General features: G+C 38.6%; 1 protein-coding gene across 1 annotated transcript in view; it reads right to left on the reverse strand.

The window, feature by feature from the left end:
* Window positions 1-21,260, reverse strand: part of LOC135685412 (polyphosphoinositide phosphatase) — a 114,131-nt gene that overhangs the window by 82,210 nt on the left and 10,661 nt on the right. The window lies entirely within an intron of this gene.

Raw genomic sequence — 21,260 nt, forward strand, 5'->3', positions numbered from 1 at the left:
CGCCAAAGTCTTTTAACTAAAAAATTCAAATAACCGTAACAAGTGACAGAAGTTTTTAATCAGTTCAAGCGGAAAATAATAGAAAATTTTTCAAGAAATTGTAATTGAGATATGAACTGCAAAAAACTTTCGAGTTTCTTCAATTTCTGAACAATATCCATGGTTACGAGAACACGACAATTGAGCTTTGATAATAGGTGTACCTGTAAAATACTTCCAATAGAAAAACTTTTCTTTACTTGAGGGATTTTGTTATGGTGAATTCAGAGATACTTATTCAGTGCTTGGGTGTCTAAAAATGTTGAAATTCCGTCCAGAGCAACCGAAAGTTGAAAACCAAACATAAAAATGCAACTGAAGCTCTTTTCTGCTGAAACATTGTAGTCTGCGTAGCTGTTCCTAAACCCCGAAATTTTCAAGCGGTGTTTTCTTGTTCCACTTTGATAAAATTGAGATCCTACTTCAATCCCCTTTTTTGAATTGCTCTCTTAATAGCTAGGTGATTCAGAAAGTGAAAACAGTTTTTTCTTTTATAGAAAAGACAGGCCTTACAAATGCTTGCTTTTCGGAAACAAATGTTTATAGCCAACACCAGAAAAACTAGAGGCATATTTCTTGACTTTAAACAAACAGCCTGAGTCTAAAGACCCTCTCTCGGGGTCCCCGATGATTCCAGCCCTTGAGGCGATGTGCCCTTAAAATGAAGTTCATACATGACACGCCCTTTCATCAAGCATGACACGCCCTTTCGTCAGGCATCTAAGCTTCATACCCCCCTTAATGAAAATAGTGAAGTTTCGCCCCTGCCTAGGCGAACAGGAGCAAAGTTTCTACTCTCATTTTCTACTCTCATAAGTCATAGTTAACAAAGATGACAATAATGAGCTGTGAGAGTTGTTACAATTGAAGATGCTTACATGTGTAATGGTTTCAGAAAGTTGTTCCTTGCAAATCATCAACTATTTGGCAAGGCTTGCGGGTCGGCACTAGATCATAGTCAGCTAACGTACATGACGTCATACAAACTATGGCAACCTGGTGCATAAGTGGTAGTATGACCTCATCGCATTCCAACCATTTGATGAAAGACTTTATTGCAAGCGGCATGAAATTCAATTCCTATGTCAACTGCCAATACCTCCGCTCAGTCAATGTTCTGAACACTAAACTATGGAAAATGAAGACTGACGCAATGCTTTTAAAAGAGACTTTAGGCTTGTTTACAGCCAATTTTGTCGGGGAACTCTCTTTTAAATGCTTGATAATGTTCTTATGCGGCAAAACTAGTTATCTGAGATTTTAGCAACGGCTTCATACATAATTATCAATGGCAGTTACTCTGATAATAATTATCAATGGATGTAAAAAATTTATTGCTGGGTTAGGTTTTATTTAGAACATTATACCTTAAACCTTTTTAATATTGTATCATATATTTTTATTTCATACTAACTCTTTATAGATAGTTGGCCTTAATTAGCTTCTTTATAGCTATCAGCCGTTCATTTAGTACGCCAACTTTAAACAAATTATTTATTATTATTTTTATTATTATTATTATCTGACTCAGGCGAAAACGTAAGAGAGAGTTTTTTTAGCTGCACACGCACTAAAACGAGTTCTTTAGATTCAACTGTAAGAAAGTGCTTCAAAACAGGGCCTATTTAAAGCTTTAGAGTAGAATAGACACTTTTTCCGTGTTTCTCTGTTTATGTGTGCTATGAATTGAAACCCTTGAAGAAAAAGTTAAACTCCAGCTTTAGCAGAAAATTCTCCGAACGAAGTAAGCAGAAAATCTGGCAAACACGTCCCTGTAGATTAAACAAACTACAGAATGATCTCCTGCGGTCATTTTCCTGCATTTGCCTAAAACACTTAACTGTTCTGTAGGGATACCTGGGCCCTGTTAATGCCACAGCAAACCACAGGCGAGTTCCGCCATTGCACTTAGTCCTCGGTTTCAAAGATGTATGACGTCATGTACGTTAGCTGACTATGATCTAGTGCCGACCAGGCTTGCGCTCAGGTCTACCGCATGCCCTGGTCCGTAAATTCTGACCATACTGGCAAGCCTTTTGACTTGAATTACGGAATGCGGATCATGACAAATAAACTTTGACCCCACTTTGACGGAACCTTTTTCTATTTTCAACAGTCACAAAGTAGAGAATGGAAAATAATTACATTTGAAATGATGTATAACGCAAAGAATATTCGCAAAAAGCAGCTTATAGGCAGAAAAATGTTGTGGATTATCAGATATTTGGGAATGCTTGCGCTAAGGCTGACCGCAAGATCCAGTCCGGAAAATTCTCACATCTCTCAGAAGCTTCTCTCGAGCTGCACTTAAGCTGCACTGGAGCATCGCATGTTTCTCTTATTTTAGACAGGCAAAAAGAGTGATGTCGAGGGGCTTCAATCTTTTAGATTTTTCGTATTTCACAATTTTTAGCGATCTGTTTATTTGGAAAAATAGCCAATTGGCATGTTGGCGCTGGAGTTCACTGCATGCTGCTCATGACCAGAAAGAAAACCCGTTTATTGCGACAAATGTTATGCATTGACTTTAACACAACAAAATAATTACTTCTGGTATATTTTTTTTGAAGTGTTGCAAGAATTTTAGAATTTATCTAGAATTTTTCACGCTTGCGCCGCAAGCGTAGCATACATAGACGCTACGCCACTGATGTTACCCTTGGGCCTCGAGGTTCAGTGATGAATTCCATTTTATAGTCCAGCTGTTAACGTCCTGAATTGTTCAAGTTATTGATAAAAGCACAAAAATTTACAGATTACCGATGATCCTAAGAGTAATAAATCTTGATATAGTGCAAAGCCAAATTAAGCCCAGTGTCATAACCTGCACTTTGAGGTTAACGCAAGAGAGAAATCACTTCGCAAACATAACATAACATAACATCCAAGCATCATACAGCGAATAGTAATCTTTTTCATAAGACAATAGGCTTGCTAAATAAAGTATTTGCTCCATAGGGAGTCCATAGCGTAAAACCATTTACAAGGATATGACATCACTTCCCCTTTTTAAAAATCAGCGAATAAATCTTGATGGTATCGGATCACCATATCTCACCGGTTGACTCCTTACTCTTGTTGATTGACGGCGTGCGTTATTTCCAAGTCTGTGTTCGCGTTCTGCTTGATTTCCTTCTTTGTTCAACTCTTGTTCTATATCACTGTCGAACTCTTCATGCTGATCTACTCTAGCAGGGAATTTCTTGAAATGTGACACATTTCTTGTGATACGTCTTGTTTTGTTCTCTGCGGTAATCATCGTCCCTTTACGTTGGATAACTTTGTATGGGGCTTTATCAAATCTTGATGAGAACTTGTTCTTATACTGTTGTTTCACGAGTACTGTATCTCCTATTGCTATATCACTTTCTTTCGCGTGTCTCTTCTTGTCAATATACATCTTCTGATATTTCTGTGACTTCTCTTCATTTTCTCGAGCGATCTTGTGCTTGTTTATAATACTTTTCCGTTTCAGTATTGGGAACTTTCCACGAACTTGTCTGTTGAACAAAAGTTCGCACGGTGGAACTTTCGTAGTAGAGTGCGGTGTTGTGCGATATTGTAGAAGAAACCTTTGTAATTCTTGCTTCCACACTTTTCCTTCAACAACGGCGGCTTGAATGGTCTTTAGTAGTGGTTGATTGAATTTCTCAACTTCACCATTCGCTTGTGGCCATCTAGGTGTTATCCGATGATGTTTTGATCCTATAGCTAAATTATAGCGGCTGAATTCGTCACTATTAAAAGGAGGTCCGTTGTCCGATATAATAATTTCTGGGATGCCATGTACAGAGGAAATTCGATCCAAGTTAGTAAATAATGTGCTTGATTTTGTAGAGTTGACAATTGCCACTTCCGGGAAATGCGAGTATCGGTCTATTACTACTAGCAAATATTCGCCTGTAGGTAATGGACCACAATAATCCACATGTACTTGTTCCCAGGGTGAACTTGGCATTTCAACTTGTTGAATTGGTGCTGGTGGTGCTGGCTTTCCCACAGCTTGGCATGCTAGGCATGATTCTAACGTTTTTTGAACTACCTCATCCATTCTGAAGAACCACACTTTTTCTCGTAATAGAGCCTTTATTTTAGATATGCCTTGGTGACTCTCGTGGGCAATATCGACAGCTCTTTGATGAAGTGCATCTGGAATAATGATTCTTGAGCCACGAAGAATTATATTGTTGCAACCAATGGTAATTTCATCTTTGATTGGCTTGTATTGTTTCACGGTTTCCCAGTGACCAGTACGTATTGCTGCTCGAAGTCCTTTCAAAACTCGATCGGCATTCGTTGCCTCGGATATTTCATCAATGGTCATAGCTTTCGGAACTGCGTTATGTGTGACAAAATTGATGTACATTTCCGTTTCTTCAGCCATAGTACTTTGGTTGGTGTTAGATGCAGGGTGTCTTGATAAATAATCAGCCGGATTGTCTGCACCCGCTTTGTATTGGACAACAAATTGATATGGTTGAAGTCTCAACACCCAACGCTCGATTCTTGCAGATGGCTTCGATGTTGGTGTACCGTAAATAATTTCCAACGGCTTGTGATCTGTTATGAGAGTGAATTCCTTCCCATATAAGTATAAGTGGAAGTGTTCTATTCCCCACACGATACTCAGCGCTTCCTTTTCTGTTTGTGAGTACCGTTTTTCAACATCAGTCAATGCTCTACTAGCATAAGCAATAACTTTGTAATCCTCCGAAGCAGTGCCTTGTGCTAATATTGCAGATATACCAACAGGACTTGCATCCACGGTAACTGTCGTGTTCTTTGACATGTCGAAATAGGCCATTACTGGTGCATTAATTAATGCATCTTGTAGTTTCGTAAAAGCATCTTGGTGTATTTCCGTCCATGCAAATCTAATGTTTTTCTTTGTTAACTCACGCAGAGGAGAAGTTATTGTGGCATAATTACGTATGTATCTAGAGCTGTAGTTTGCCATGCCCAAAAGACTTCTAACTTCTTGAGCATTGGTTGGTGTAGACATATTCTGCAAATCTATAATTCTCTTGGGGTCTGGGCGTGTTCCCTCAGCCGAAAATATCTGACCAAAGAACTCTAATGAAGGCTGGAGGAAACTGCATTTATTTGCATTAAGTGTCAGGCCTTTCTCCTGGAGACGTTTCAGAGAATTGCGAAGTGCGGCATCGTGTTCTTCTCGCGATTTTCCATGTATTATGATATCGTCTGCTATGTTGCACACTCCTTGTATGCCTTGGAGGCTTTGTTGCAATGCATGCTGGAAAATTTCAGCACTAGCATTTATACCATATGCCAACCTTTTATACCTGAAAAGGCCTATGTGCGTACTGAATGTGGTGATATAACGACTCTCTTCAGATAAAGGTAACTGATGATATGCTTGGGCTAAGTCCAATTTCGAAAAGTACTTTGCACCATTCAAATCTAAACTTACGTCATTGACCGTAGGTATTGGGTACCTCACACGATTGATAGCTTGATTCGCCATACGCATATCCACGCAAATACGTACTGAGCCGTCCTTCTTTGGAACTGCTACAATCGGTGATACCCATGGTGTAGGTTGTGTTTCAGGTACTGCTTCAATAATATCTTCCCTCTGAAGCTCCTTCACAGCGTGTTTTACTTTCTTTCGAATGTGAAAGGGAATCCTTCTTTGAGGCTGCGCTTGAGGAATCGCCTCTTTGTCGATGTTCAGCTTCACTGCATCATTTTTCAACTTTCCTAGCCCTGTGAATACTTCTTTGTATTCTCCGATTATCGCTTGGATGGCTCGATCCTTTGTATTGACAGTAAGGCCGTTTGAATCAGTGATTTTATTCAAATTGAACGTGACAATACCCAATTCCAAAGCAGTGTTTCCTGATAATAAGCAACCAGTGTCCTTTTCATGCATGACATAAAACGTCGCTACACAATACCTTGCTTTTGATTCAATCAATGTCTCAAACTTTCCTTTAAAATTAACAGGCGTTTTTGAGTTGAAAGGAAATGCTTTGACTTTTGTTGGTTTTAACTCAATGTTCGTAAGCTTTTCAAAGGTGTTTCGATCCAATACATTTATTGACGCACCAGTATCTACCATCATTGTAACGTATTGTCCTCCGACCTTTGTCTTTATATAACGACATCCTTTCTTTTGTTCCATGGTCTTGTGCTGAATTGCATACATATACTCATCCGAACTTGATTCATTGTCCTTGTCGTTATGGTGCTGTAAAGGCTTCACTTGGTTTCTTTTGTTTATTGTTGAGTTGCCACGCATTCTATGAAATGTCTGTCCCTTTGTCGAGTTTTGACTGCGACAGACGCTTGCAAAATGATCTGTTTTATTGCACTTTCGGCAAACCTTCCCTTTTGCAGGACATCTTTGCTCGTGCGGCCATGCTCCTCCACAATTGTAGCATGTTCTCTGTCCTTTTGCTTTCGGTTTTGCCTGTTGCGCTTGAAATCGGTTCGTCGACAAAGTTTCCTCGGTTTTTGATTCAATGTCCTTCGCTTGGTACGAGCTCATTTCATCTCGCCGACCATCTAATAACATGTCTTTCAACTTGTAATCTGGATCCCTCAGAGCACGTCTTCGTATTTTAGAAGAAAAACCACCAGTCAGGATCTGTTGCTCAATTTCGAAATCAGGATTTTCAAATTCACAGTTTGTAGAGAGGTTTCGTAATCTAGTATGGAACTTATCAAGGGTCTCTCCCTCCTCTTGACGAGTTTGACGAAATTTGTATACCTCGTATCGGCGATTGTTTTGAGGCTCGAAGTAAGCAGTGAGTTTGTCCTTTGCAATTTCATAATCGGCATCATCCCCAATATCATCAAGTTGGTGAAAAATTTCTCGAACACGAGAACCAGCTTGATACAGAAGTAATGCCCTCTTGCGAGTAGCATCGCGAATTCCACTTGCGATGAGAAACGTATTGAAGTCGCTCAACCAGAGACGCCATCGTGCTGCTAGACTTGATCCAACCTCGCCATCAGGGTTGAATTCGGGTAACGGTTTGAGGTTTAAGGCCATGCTGGATTTTGACTCGTCGCCAATGTCATAACCTGCACTTTGAGGTTAACGCAAGAGAGAAATCACTTCGCAAACATAACATAACATAACATCCAAGCATCATACAGCGAATAGTAATCTTTTTCATAAGACAATAGGCTTGCTAAATAAAGTATTTGCTCCATAGGGAGTCCATAGCGTAAAACCATTTACAAGGATATGACACCCAGAAGCTGGGAACTGCGCATGCCTCAAAACGTACAGCATGGAAACAAGGCTTTATATTATATTAAAAACCTTTCATTCGTACCCAGACGATATGGGATGTTTACGTAAAGACCTTAATATATATATAAATAGTGATTTTATGTTCATAATTTGCATTTATGCCCCTCAGGGGGGGTCATTTGACGATTTTTTTAGAGTTGCTTTGTGCTCTGTGGTACACAGCATTGAAATGAGGCTAGATGTTAAAAACATTTTTTTCTTACCCGGTTGATGTGGGATATTTAGGTAAAGGTTTTCATATATTAAAATAGCGAAAATGTTCATAATTTGCACCCAAGCCTTTCAGGGGGATCAATTGAAGATTTTTTGATGATCTAGCTTTTCCTTAACAACAAGCTCGCTCGCCTTCCCAAGCCAGCCTTTCTCGTCATATGTACTGACCAACAATAAAGCTGAGGATCGCTACAGAGATGCTGGAACAGGCGGAGCATTTAAGTCCCGTTTGGTATAGCCAAAGGAGTGACCTCGCTTCGCTTGGATGGATTTGGAGGTAGACGACATATTGGGGTCAAAAGAAGTGAAAGAGGAAAAAAAAGAAGAGAAAGAAAAAAAGAGAAAAAAAACTGAACTGAAAAGTGTCAACTTCTCTTCGAGTTCTAAAATGGCTGTTATGGCCGGTTTCATGGATGCAAGGGAAATTCATGGATGCTGAGGATAGTGTCATGAAAAGATGACTGAGAACTAGTGGAACTTGTGTTATGGTCGAAGTTATCTACAGTGGCACTGGTAAACAGCTCTTTTCTAAGCTTTGATGGGCAAACGACTCCTCCGTGCTCATACCTAAGAGGAACAAATGAATATGAAATACGCGACTGGATAATATACTACAAAAATGCTTACATACATAACATCCATGATATTAACGAAGATAAACTGCAGTCATCCATTCACAGCATCCCTTAAGTTCTTTCTTATTAAGAAATTTCAACTAGCTCTCTAGCCAAGTCTCTCATGTGGCGTGGTAAATAATTGAAATACATTATGCGCTTGGAAAAATTGTTATTTTTCAGATTTCCTCTTGCATTACATGCATGCAGACGGCTACGACCATTACATGCATGCAGACAGCCTTGCATGCATTTGCTAAACCTTACCTTTCTACAACACTCTTTGTTATTTCTGTAGACACAGTAAGGAAGAGGTCGTATGACACACAGAGACCAAGCCTGTAAAAGACATCCATCAGGGACCTGTCTCTTGTTGCACTTTGTAAAATGGCAGCGGGTACTACTTTGATCGTATATGGTGTGATCGACAACGAGATACGCAATTGAAGACGACTAACTGAGCAATGGAAAGACATGCCTGGCTATCAGACGGATCTATTTTGGTGAATGGTCCCTTAAAAGCATTCCAACTAATGTCAGTAAAGAGCTTGGGATAGATTCGTCTGGCATTCAGAAGAAAAAGTTCCATCGAAAGAGTTTGTAGTGATTTTAATATTGTAAAATAGGCCATATTCCTACTTCTTTCTCGATCATGCCTTACGTCATTTATAGCATCACATACCACAAGGTATTTCCTTCACCATTGTACACACGTTCCCACATCTATGTCATGCTTACTTCTTCCAAAGTCTAGATCTTTCCCTTTCCATTGCATCATAATTACATCATCCTAATTAATCCTTAGTCAGCAATTTGATTTCTGTATATAAGTATCTTAATTTGTATAAAGTCAGTTCAGTTCAGTTCAGTTAAGATCAGAGTTATACAGCAATACACTGTCTCTCTCACTGGCTCCGTGTTCTCTGCACGTTAAATAAGATTCGAAGAAAATCAACGATGGAAAGTCAAAGGAATCATATAGGAACCAATCAACACTAAAAGTCGTTCCTATAAGTTCTTCACCCTAAGTATGTCTCTCCTCGAAATATTAGCTGCCCATGCAAGTTTCAAGATTAGACGGATTCCCCTACCTTGCGTGTGCGCAGTTACGTCAGAGAGCTCTTTAACAACCTTCCTATTTTCGTGTTTTGCTTTGCTCTAAGTTCCTGTAATTTATGCTGGAAAAACGTTTCTAGTTCTGATTATGTAAGTACCGCTGGATTATTAATGTCTAGACTATCAATATATCCTATCAATGCAGCAAAGCAAGCTCATCCAAGCTGATCATAGGCTGTAAATTAGGAACTAGCTTTTAGTTTAGATTCCTCAAAGGTTTAGCTTTGTTGTAAAGATTGACTAGGTAGTTTTTATGATACTTTATTTCAATCAGTGGCTGAGCCACGGGGGGGGGGGATGGGAGGGACTAGTCCCCCCCCCCCACTTTTTCAGAAAGTCGGTCCTTTAGATTCTTGCGAACCTGATGAGAAAACTTCGGGGGGGGGGGAGGATATGTACTTTATCTAGATCGTCACATTTAAATTACATTTCTTGGGAGATAAGAGTTGTATCCTCTGGAAGAAAATGTTTCAATCACGGGAAAAAGGCGTGGTACAAAAGGGCGTGGTCCCTGACACACCTTTTGTCCCCCCATTTATCCCAGGCTGGAGCTGCCACTGGTTTCAATAGCAACTAAATCGCTAGAAGAGAGCTTTGCAACTAGCCTGTGTTCCAGACCCCCCTAACTTGAAAGTAGAGGGTCTGCACGAGCTTTTCCCAGGATCTCTGGGTAAATCAATTATGCGTAAATTATGCGGCTTTGAGATGACAAAAGTGAGCAATGGCGTAAACAGAGCGTTGTTTGCTGCGACAGTTTACGCATTCAAATAGTGACAAGAAATGTGTGCAAATTCAAAGTTTCTCTTTATTTTGTCAGACAATGCCACAATAATGTCTGAAAGCATTGAATATGTCATGATGCCTAGATAATTGTCGCCCGGCGCGAGGATGGAAACACTTCAAAAACCGGAGGATGAATTTTAATCAAAACACGCTTTTTGTTGATAACTCTTCTCTTATGTGTTAATGAACGTTTAAAAACATTTTTAAAATCAAAATTTCAGATTTCAAACAAGGAACTTAGAAGACGTGTTTATAGCAAAGCAATCACTTTCATGATGAAAAGAATTTATGAAAAGTACAAGGCATGGGCCTAGGCCTACTGCCTCACATTGCTAGAAAAATTAGTCCACTCAGTTAGGCAGCCTTGTCCGGATCAATGATAAATGTTTACTAGTCTTAAGCAATTTCCACTGTGTGTAAACTTGCGTTTATAACCAGAGATCATTCTCTACGGCTTGAAGCCAAAGCGTCTTGTCTACTTTTCGGTTTCCATTACTTATCGCTACTCCGAATCTCATGTTTTCCATCATCGTATCCACTAGATCTTGTCCCAAAAAATCCTTCTTTACATTAAATTCAAGCCAAACTAGTAAATAAACATCTTCTACCATGCAAATGTCTACTCAAAGCAAATCGATTGGTTGCCAAGTAAATTTTTCTTCGATTGCTGCATGTGGTAGATTCACTCCCCATCAACTGCTGTAAAATGAGCAAGATTGGCCCACAGCATCTTTAATCTGTTTTGGTCAGAACCAATGAATTGTCCCAATGAAGATCTTCAACATCAAATAGCAGTGCAACATTTTCAAAACTTTTCTTCTAACAAATAAATCTATATCATACTGCCACGACCGATCAAAATATTAGCGTTTCTTCTTGCATGATTACACAGATGTGTGATTAATATGCAAAAAAATCAATTCAATCCCCGTACGCGATATTGCTCTCGGTTACACAGACCCTCTACTTTCAAGTTAGGGGTCTGGAGCACAGGCTATTTGCAAACAACCTGTTATCTTTGAGAAGAACTGCAAGAGCGTTCTCGGTTATTTGTACAGTGGATGCACAATGCAAATTTTCAGGAGAATTATCTTCTTCACAAAAGAACCACTGTAGTCTTTGTGGGTCAAAATAAGGGCTGCTAGATCTCCTAGATTTCACGAGCTTGAGTGGCTTTGATTCTTGTTATCATCACTGTTTTCCTCTTCCTCTTCAACAACACCTAAAGCTCGCTTCTCGGCTTGCTGTAACTTTGTATCATTAAATAAATCTCTACCAGAATTATGCCAGGAACCTCTGTTCACTTTCTGGATCTTAATGCTTTCATCCCCTGCTAAGTTGAAATGCCCTATCATAACAACGCTAAATTTTTTAAAATTCTTGTACCCCGCACTTGCATCTTTCCTTTTAGAATTTGCTGGGCAATGTAAGTCTTCCTTTTTAGTCTTCTGGCAGATTATTCCTTTTTTTCCAGTCCATGATCAACTAAAACGAAATTGGATAGGTAAATGCAATTTTTATTGATAACATAGGTACAACTGCTAGTTTAATTGACTAACATAAAATGCTCACATTTTATGAGTAATATAAAGATATAAGTCCAATTTCTTCCGCAAAAAGATACAAAAAATAGTGTCAGAAAGCCACCGACCTGTCCCGGTGTAGTAGTTATCATAATTCAGTGGACACGGGTTCAAATCCCGTTTGAGACAAAATTACTACTTTTATTTATTATCGTTCACATTTTCGATAGATACTAGCACCTTGTTTTGATTATTATATCTAACAACATTAATCTATCACCAAAATATTTTCTTACCTGCAGTCACTGCAAGTTGTCAATAAAGCTGCCATCTTGGAAAACAAAAGAGGCCTATCCGGCGATAAATTTCTGGCCATCATCATCATCAAAATCATCAATGACCCCCAGGAAGGCTTGAATGCACATTATGAATCACTATTTGAAAACTTAATAATGCTTCCTGCATCAAAATTTCTACCATTGCATTCCCTTTTGACTTTATGCGTTGAAAGCTCTTACTTTTTTGAAATTTTTTGAAAAACTTATGCTGTTGCAGAAGATCTTTGCTGCTGCAAAGGAATTTTACCTTTCAAAGTTAAACAAACACCAGAAGAGCGAACAGCAAAAAATAAATAAATGTAACTGTAGATTCAAGTAAAAAATCATTGTATTTAATGACTACATGTCTTGTAACTTGTTCTTTTGTTTGGATAATGATATTTCACGCGCTTAAGATTTTCTTCGTTATAGCGTACAGGCCTCGTGAATGTATAAATCAAATGACATTCCTAGAAACATATTTGTGAAGTTTAGTAATTTCAGGCTGTTTCGCAGACAAAAACTGATATTTTAAAGTTTTTTGTAGAAAACAGGGCCAGATTTTTCGGGATCTTCAAATTTTGCTTGCTGACATCCCTGATACGCTGTAACAAAAAGTGCCTGCTAGCCTTTAATTTTTACATGTCCAAGCAAATCGCTGACAACAAACGGTAGGTTATGTAAGATGTGTACTATCAGATTATTGGATTGAAATCTATGATAGCATTAAAGAAAAAACGTTATTTTGATTCACATTTGGCTTCAATTGCCCTTACGCAACTGGAGTTCCCGTGTTTTGTTAATATCTCCATTTTCTTTCATCAAAACATCATATAAATTGAATTCATCATCTTTTTGTCTTTTTCTTGAAAAGATCGACTGTCTTTAGTGGGCTTAAACTGCTTTCTAACCATGAAACACAAGCAGAACAGTCACATAGAAAATCTTCAGGATTTTGACACTCTGATCGCCTCAAAGTCCGGCTAACAAAATTGGGCCTTTTGACGAATACTCTGCCATAATCAGGAAACGGTAATTGTACAAACCCTTGAATAAAATGTCTTCTCGTAAAAGTTCGCAGTAAATGCACTACATAATCCATCAAAAGTCTTTCGTCTCCATAAATCGGTATCGATTTAGTTTCAGGCATGTTTACCTCCTTCATGTTTCACAGAATTTGGCATGTTTTTTAAAAATTGAGAAATAACCTGTTCGCTTTCATAGAAATCGGGGAACCCCCGTGACCTCAAGTTTGCTTTCATAGAAATCGGGGAATCCCCGTAATTTTAACATAGATTATGACCTAAGTCTGACTAAACTTCAGGCTATATAAAATTAAATAGTTGACATTCATCAGCGCTGATGTCGTATTTTGGTTCCGCCTTGATTTTTTTATATTCCATATTTTCATACAAAAGTACTGCGCTTCTTGGATTTCTGGAAAGTTAACAAATTTTATAATTATTATTTCCCACTTCCTAATCTCTGATCCTACGCAAAAGGCTAGCAAAAAGCCAAGGACTAGAGTCTTGCTTAAACGAAACAAATAAGATGCTGATGTTTTTCAAGCGGTATAAAACTCCCGCACTACAGCGCGAGAAAAAAGAAGACATTTGCATATTTTGTGGATCCCACAACAGTATGGAAACTAGCTTGCTATACTGTCCCTCCTGTGTTTTTTTCAACTATAGTGGAAATAAATTGGTGCGATTTCGCACTAGAGTCTACTTGCCAAAGAACTGACCTTATCCTTACAGAGAGGTTTATTCCAAAAAAAGATAGGAAGAAGGGCCTCTGATGCAGGCAACTTCTAGACGCTACACCTATTGTCACACCCATGTCCAAGTCCAATCTATTGTCAAAGCACTATTTAGCCCCCTTTTAATTGAGCCCCCGTCTTTCAATAGGCCACCCTCAAACAAAATATTTCTGCAATACGCCCCCTTCTCTTGCTAGTCTCACCGATGTCGTACACTTGAAGTGACGTGAAATAAATGCAATATCTAGGCATAAATAATCATATTCTTTTTTAAATCTCCTATGATGGTTTTGAAGATGATCAGAGCATGTGACCCTTGTAAACTTGTTTTACCCTTGCAAGAATTTACTTCATGGTCTCAAAGGGCAGGAGGAGACTCCATTCCCTGTTTTGTTAATGGACTCAATCATGATAAAGCAATCATTTTGTTATCCTCATTGAGATTCAATGTTACAATTATTAGAATATAAACCAAAAAATCGCTTAATTTTATTAACTTTTCGAACGTACGGCAGTTGTATTTGTATTAAATATTCTCTGTTGTTTATATGAAATCGTTCAAACTATTCAAGAACTCAAAAGTCGGATACGAAATTGATCCTCCACGCAAAATTTTTGACATAATAAAGGGGTTTCCTACACAAAATTTGCTCTACCCAAAATGTTTCTGCATGTTAAGGGGGGCTGCCCACTAAATTTTATTCTTAATTTCAACAAGATGGGGCTGAGCCCCCAAGCCCCCTCTGCAGCACCACTTACTGCTCTTAATGATATTATGATATTTTGATTACCAATTGGCGGTCATTTTTGTTTTTATAAGCTACGAAGGAAAAGCGGAGGACAAACGTATGTAGGTCAGGGTCATATGTATATAGAGCTAAACAGTTTTAGGATATCAATAAAACAAAGAAAAATCAGCCTCGTCAAAACACTTATACATAGGGCACTGATGATTTGTTCCAAGTCTAAACTCGACTCGGAACTTGAACAACTGAAAACGATTTTTCTGAAGAACGGCTATCCAGAGGATGTCATTTCAGTTTGAATTAAGGAAAAAATAGCTATTTTTCGGCTGACGTAAAATTTGGTCCCAAAAATGCCCGATCTATCTGAAACGACTTTGGATCGGTAACAGTTCCTTGCGTTTCGAAAAACAGATAGAACAAGCCGTCACAAATTGTTTCTTTGCCGTGAATCCACGCATTGTTTACGGTACAAAAAAGGCCCCTCCCTCTATTCAAAAGGATTGCGTTCCTACCCGAAAGAGTTCTGTTGTATATGATTTTACGTGCCAGTGTAATTCTGACTACATAGGACGCACTACCCAAAAATTGGAGGATAAAATAAAATAACAAGTTCCGTCTACAAATAGAAACAAAACTTACCCCTAAAAAGAACAGCCACCTAGGCCTTGCAGATCTAAAAGTACAACTAGAACCTGCAATTCTGCTATCGGGCAGCATTTAATGAAAAAACCCAGATTGTGCAAAGAACTATAATGGCGACATGTTTCGGATTATTGGTAAAGCCCGATCGTCTTTCCACCTAGCAATTTTGGAATCTATCTACATAAGCACTAAAAACCGCTATTATTAGACAAAATAACATTTTCAACAGGCCAGCGGCACTGATTGGTCAACCTCAACAGTCATGTGCTCGCTGTTCTGATTGGCCTATTTCGACAACTGGGTATCTATATTTCCTAGCATAGTGTTTTGATCTATGTTCTGACGTTTTAAACTCCGAAGAATGTCAGACGAAAAGCTTTAGTTTACTCAAATGTTTGATTTTTTCAAAGACATTTTCAATTTTTCTACCACCAAAATATTGTTTAATTTCAGTGTTCATCAAACTCAAGAAACCTTTCATTTTGCTGTCTTTTTAAAAAAAAGACAAAGTTGGGCTTGTCTCTTAAGCTAGCACAAGCAATGATAAATGTAGGTGTTGCTCATTCAATATCAAGCAAACAACTGCGTAGATTCCTAATGCCCAAGAACAGGTAGAGCCACCCTAAAACAGCCCAACAACTCAATACAAGATAAATCTTTCCAGATGAGGCAAAAGAAATGCGTGAAATTATTAAATAGCATAAAGGTAGGGAAGCCTATCAGCATCCAACTTCCTAAAGATTAGGGGTAAGAAACATAGGGACCGGGAGGGCTGTAGACCCCCAATCATGCAAAATGTATTGCATTCCTCTCTCCATTCGGACAGCTCTCTCTCTCTCCCTCTCTCTCCTTCTCTCTCCCTCTCTCTCTCCTTCTCTCGCCCTCTCTCTCCCTCTCTCTCCCTCTCTCTATTTCGGCAAGAGCCATACTTTTTTTGGTTGGTTATGTTAGAGAAAAGCTCAAGTGCCTATAGCTAAGCCCAAACAAGGGAAAGAGACGAGGTTAGGAAGAGAGAGAGGAAAGATCAAGCTTATTTATTTTTGTAGTAAATTAGTAACACCACAACGCGACGAGAATGAACAACAACAAACACACATAAAAATCAATAACGGCTCATATTTTGTCCCAGCAGACGGGGCTTCATCAGAGCAAAAGTAAATGAACTAGAAATGTTAATATAGATATGTTCTATTGTTTAGAATATAGACAGGTTGCAAGAGTCTGGGATAATGGAAAAGTGTAGATTGGGCATTTCACAGTTTACAAGATCTAGGGAGGAGGGAAGAGTTATGGGATTGAGTTCGTGCGTTTGGCAAAGAGACTTGGAAAGCATGAGCACTGGAAGAGTGTCTGGTATTGCATGCATGTCTCAGGGGACCTGGGAATGTGTCTAAGATCCCCTCAGAGCAATGGCCGAGGTAAAAGCTACAAAAATTAGCAAGATCAGCAACAGAACGCCGAAGGGAGAGAGGCTGAAGAGATTTGGTGGTGAGGTTACAGTTATTGACGAGGCAAATGGCATTTCTAAGTCCCACCCCTCTTAACGTTAAGCATCTGTTGAGGGTAACGTTAAGCACGCCCATGAAAACGGGGAAACTGAACGGAACCGATATTATTTTCTACCTAACGAGGTTGTTACGCATCTCTTTGACAAACATACCTTTGAGCTGAAAGAAGCTGAAAGTTGCTGAAACGGAAGTTTTTAACAATAATGGCGTTAACGAGAAACACCTTCTATTTACCATAATGCATCATTGCTAAAATCTGAAAGTCTTTTCTTTTGAGCAAGCTAATTTGCATCAACCGGAAGTTTTCTGAAAATATAAAAGTAAAAAAGCTGCAAGAAGATTGGTTATACTGAGGCTAAGCAAGCGTGCAAGGTTGGTGATACAGAAGGTAAAACTGAGAATGAAATCTCTAAGCGTGCTTCTCGTTTGTGTTTTTCTAGCTGCAATGCTGATTGGCTGCAACGCAAATGCTATCAAATCATTCGAGGATGATGTTGAAGCAGACGACGACTTTGACGCGGCATCTGTTGACGTGAAAGAGCGTGTGAAGAGAAGCCCGTGGGGGAACATTTGGCGTCACATGGCAAAGGGTGCATCGGTGGCAGCTAAGAACGTGGCAAAATCAAGTGCAATTGCAGCTCGAAACATTGCAAAAGCTGCTTCAAATGCGGATGCAGCAATTTTGAAGGCAAAACAACAGGCAGAGGAGAACAACGAAAACGCTAGAAGAAGATACTGTGAGTACTGCCAAGACATACAAGATTACACAGTATGCGATAAATACAACAATCTCTGTTAGGAACATTTGCCTAAGAACATTATCTTAAAGACATTATTAATATACCAACAATATATTTCTATGAAATCATTAAAATATGTAGAAATTATATAGAAAATAGAGAAAGTGCGTAGTACTGTCAAACAATAATATTGTTTTTTTTTTCATGTAATAATCTATACGAGGAAGGCAAAGGTAACATTAGCCTTTATTTTGAAGGATACAGAAAACCTTCATTTGGGTCCAGGGCTCCGGGACACATGGCGAGGTCTCATCATATTTGGCATTTCCGGCATCTCTTCACATTATGCCCTCTCATTGATAGCTTTGATTAGAGTTGAGGGAAAGAGGCAGAGAGGAAGGTCCACTCTCTTGAGTATACAGAACTACATATATATATTATAATCTTATTCGAAAACATGTCTCTCTCTGTGGTTTTATATGGACACCCTATGACTTCTTACTAGCCACGTTTTAGTTATATAAAGAGTTAGTTGAAATTTGATTATCGACTCGAGAACATATTTTCAAACATTTCTACAAAGTATGAAAAAATAATATGTGGTATACATCTAATGTATGTCCCACCCAAGTCACAACAGCCTAGATTTTTGCACCAGGTGCACAGAATTCAGGTTCCACAGTAAGGCTTTCACAGTATAAACGAGACCGCAAAAACGGATTCATTTAAATGTTGTTAATATTTTGAAGGTATGCTTGCTGAAGGCTCGCAATAAGTCATGGAATATTTTTCAAACTTGTTGGAACGTTTTTATCTGGACAAGCTCTCAAGGTAATGGGGTATCTTTTTATGATGGAACCAAGTCTTATGAATTTGTTAATCCTTGGTCTGCAAACAAACTTAGCTGAATTTGAATAAGTATGACTTTTAAATTTTTGACAGCAAATAAAAGCTAATAAGGTCAAAACTGCGAGCTTGTTCTCGTACAGTCTATAAAACACTCACTTTTCAAGAAATGCAATAATTTCAAAATGCAAAGGTGATTTGAAGCATTTAACATAAAGGTTCGTGCTACATACACACTGGTCATTTTCTTAAAACCACAATAAAATGTAGTTTTAAGGTGCTTCAAGAGACCAGATTATTAAAATATTTCTGACCCTTCCATTTTCTCGGCGAATTTAACCGTCCGTCAGTATAAGGAGCTATTTAGGAAGGTATCAGCATTTTAGCGTTACATCTTGCGCACTGAAAGAAACTTGATAAATTTTCTATTCTGGTCAAGTTTCTTAATGTGGTATGTGCAAACATTTGATTATAAGTACAACAGACATTTTCAGCGTTTAAGTAGGCTTTTGTAAGGTTCATTCCAGCATAAATTACAGACAGCGAATGTCCCAGTAGCAATTTTAATGATACTTTCATTGACGGGCCACCAAAATGGTCCAAAATACTTTACTTTATAATGAGCTTCATTTTCAACTAGCAATTAACGTGATGTATTTTAATGGCAGGCTTATGTATTTAGAAAACCTTGATGTCATGAAAACCATTGGCAGCACCAGCTACAGCAGAGTAAGAGGGTAATTTGGGTGACCCATGAGAACACGCTCTTTTGCTCCATATTACTGCTTTATACCTGGTGTATTCTCCTTTGGCAAATCTTAAAAAAGACCTACTCCTACTTAAAGACTCATTGCTAACAATGGGCCTTTGCGAGCGTGGTGGTGATCCAAACAATGGCAGTAAACTTCTAAGAATTCACCAAAATTGAGTTCAGACTGTCTAAAAATGCATTATGGGATGCTTGCGTAGCGCAATGGCTCATTGTTAGCAATGAGTCTTTAAGGCATTTTTATCAAATTTTAGAAGAAAAATATGGAACAAAATTAGACAAAGGTGGGGAAGGGGTTAAGTATCCCCAATCCCAACCAGTTGCTTGGCAACGCCACTGATAACAACGTCAATTTCAACAGGATTCGGCAGCCATAGTCTTCCCATCGTAAAGGGACCTTACGATGAAATCATTGTCATATAATCATTGTCATGGCTGCCGTTTCATATGACAAAGCAGTGCCGTCTAAACGAAATTCATATACATAGGGGGGCTGCCCATTGTATTGCTTCCCATTCAGCACACTTATAAAGGAAATACAGTACAGCTTGACAATTACTGGCGGTCTCCAGCCCAAGCCGCCCCCGCCCCCGCCCCATAATGATGTTGCCTTTCTTATAAACTTACTGGTTTGCCACATATTACTGACTGCTTTGACATAAGTGGTTCTATAAAGTGCAGTATTACGCCCGTGTCTTCAATAGCAAATTACTCGACTAAAGTAAACAAACTAAAGTGATCCCTCATCTGTAACCATTGTCTAACTGCAAGACCTTTTTTATTTTGGGTTTTCCATCTTCAGACATTCTAATCATAATATACAGGCAACTGCCCTTTGCTTCACCCCAATTCAGCCTTTCCCTTTCAGATTTTTCCGGAAATTATCAACAAAATCAAGAACAGAATTTTTTTCAGGTTTTGTCAGACAGGTTTGGCCACTTAAAAGTTTCGTGTCACACAAATAAATGAAAACAATTTTCGCTCGTGCAACAATGTCATATGACAATATATACTGGCTTGGGCGAGCTTTTAGGCCCCAGGGAGATTAAATTATATCTAGGCATCAAAGGAGATAAAAAAACACGCCTGGACACAGATCCGTTTGAAGGTCAACTTTTTAATACAAAGTTTGGAATGTGTAATAAGCACGGCGAGAGTGTGAGAAGAGAAGAAACTGAATCTTTGTTGAGGTTTACTGTTCAGGTGAAGAAGCTGATGGGAATTGCCCTTTCATTACCTTTGGTCTCGTGCAGTGGGAGAGAATACATTTTCAAAGCTGTAATTGATACAGACACGACTTAGATGGGCCAAAGCCTTGTACTGACAATCGGATTAAAAAGGGTACCGAAATGCCTTTCAAGGATTTTCCAGATTTTGCTTCTAGAGGAATTGACTTGATTTAAAACATTGGAATGCATTCTACAATTTTTGTTTAATTATAGTTATTTATAATAGTCCTCGACAATATTCTAGGGGCTGCATAAAAGCAATAATATTTCAAAATCATAAGCTGTCCTAAAAACTATGTTTTAAGCAGTGATTTTGAACTGTTTGTGTTCTTTGCAATCTTTACTTGTAATGTTAAATCATTCCAAAAAGTAGATCTTGAAAATTCTGTCATGATAATGACAAATTCTCACTTTTCACATTTTCACTAAATTAAGTCCAGTGTTTTCACTCGATTTTCGTAAAGTGACAATCGAAATATTTATGCTACTGAAACAAGTCTGCAAATACTTGTTCGAGAACATGTACCGGTTCAAAAAGCACTTTCTTATCATGAAGCAAAATTATTGAATGAACTGATTTGGAAAGCTTTATCCAGGGCCCGCACAACTTGTGGACTTTGGTTCAATATTGGAACCTAGAGGCTAATCTATATAAACGAGTTGAGTTTATTTTGTGAAAAAGTGGGGATACCATGACCCATCCGCCCCCCCCCCCTTGGCGAGGGCCCTGATATTAACACCGCCCCATGCTACCTAATCGTGCGGTACATTAAAATTTTCTTCTAGTTTTATGCATAATTCCACAAACATATTGAAAAATTTATATCTTAATATTGTATATAAAATGCAATTTTAATTTCCGTTCAGCCTTTTAAAGACTATAATATTGAAAATAGAAAAACTTGTTACAGGAAAACCTTTTGACGTTGGCCAGAGGCTAATTAGCCCTATTTATACAGGCATTGAATTTCTTCAGGACCAAATAGCGGTTGCGGTTCCTGGGGTTTTCTTTCACCTAAGCTTCCCCCTTTCTCTCACAATCCCTGACAAAGCCTGAAATGGATTAGGCAGCAGAATTCTTTACTCTTTCAACATGAGAGGGCAAACAAACCACAAGGGATATTTTTGGAC

The sequence above is a fragment of the Rhopilema esculentum genome, chromosome 15 (assembly GCF_057945365.1).
Source record: "Rhopilema esculentum isolate cy_ngs chromosome 15, ASM5794536v1, whole genome shotgun sequence".
NCBI lineage: Eukaryota > Metazoa > Cnidaria > Scyphozoa > Rhizostomeae > Rhizostomatidae > Rhopilema > Rhopilema esculentum.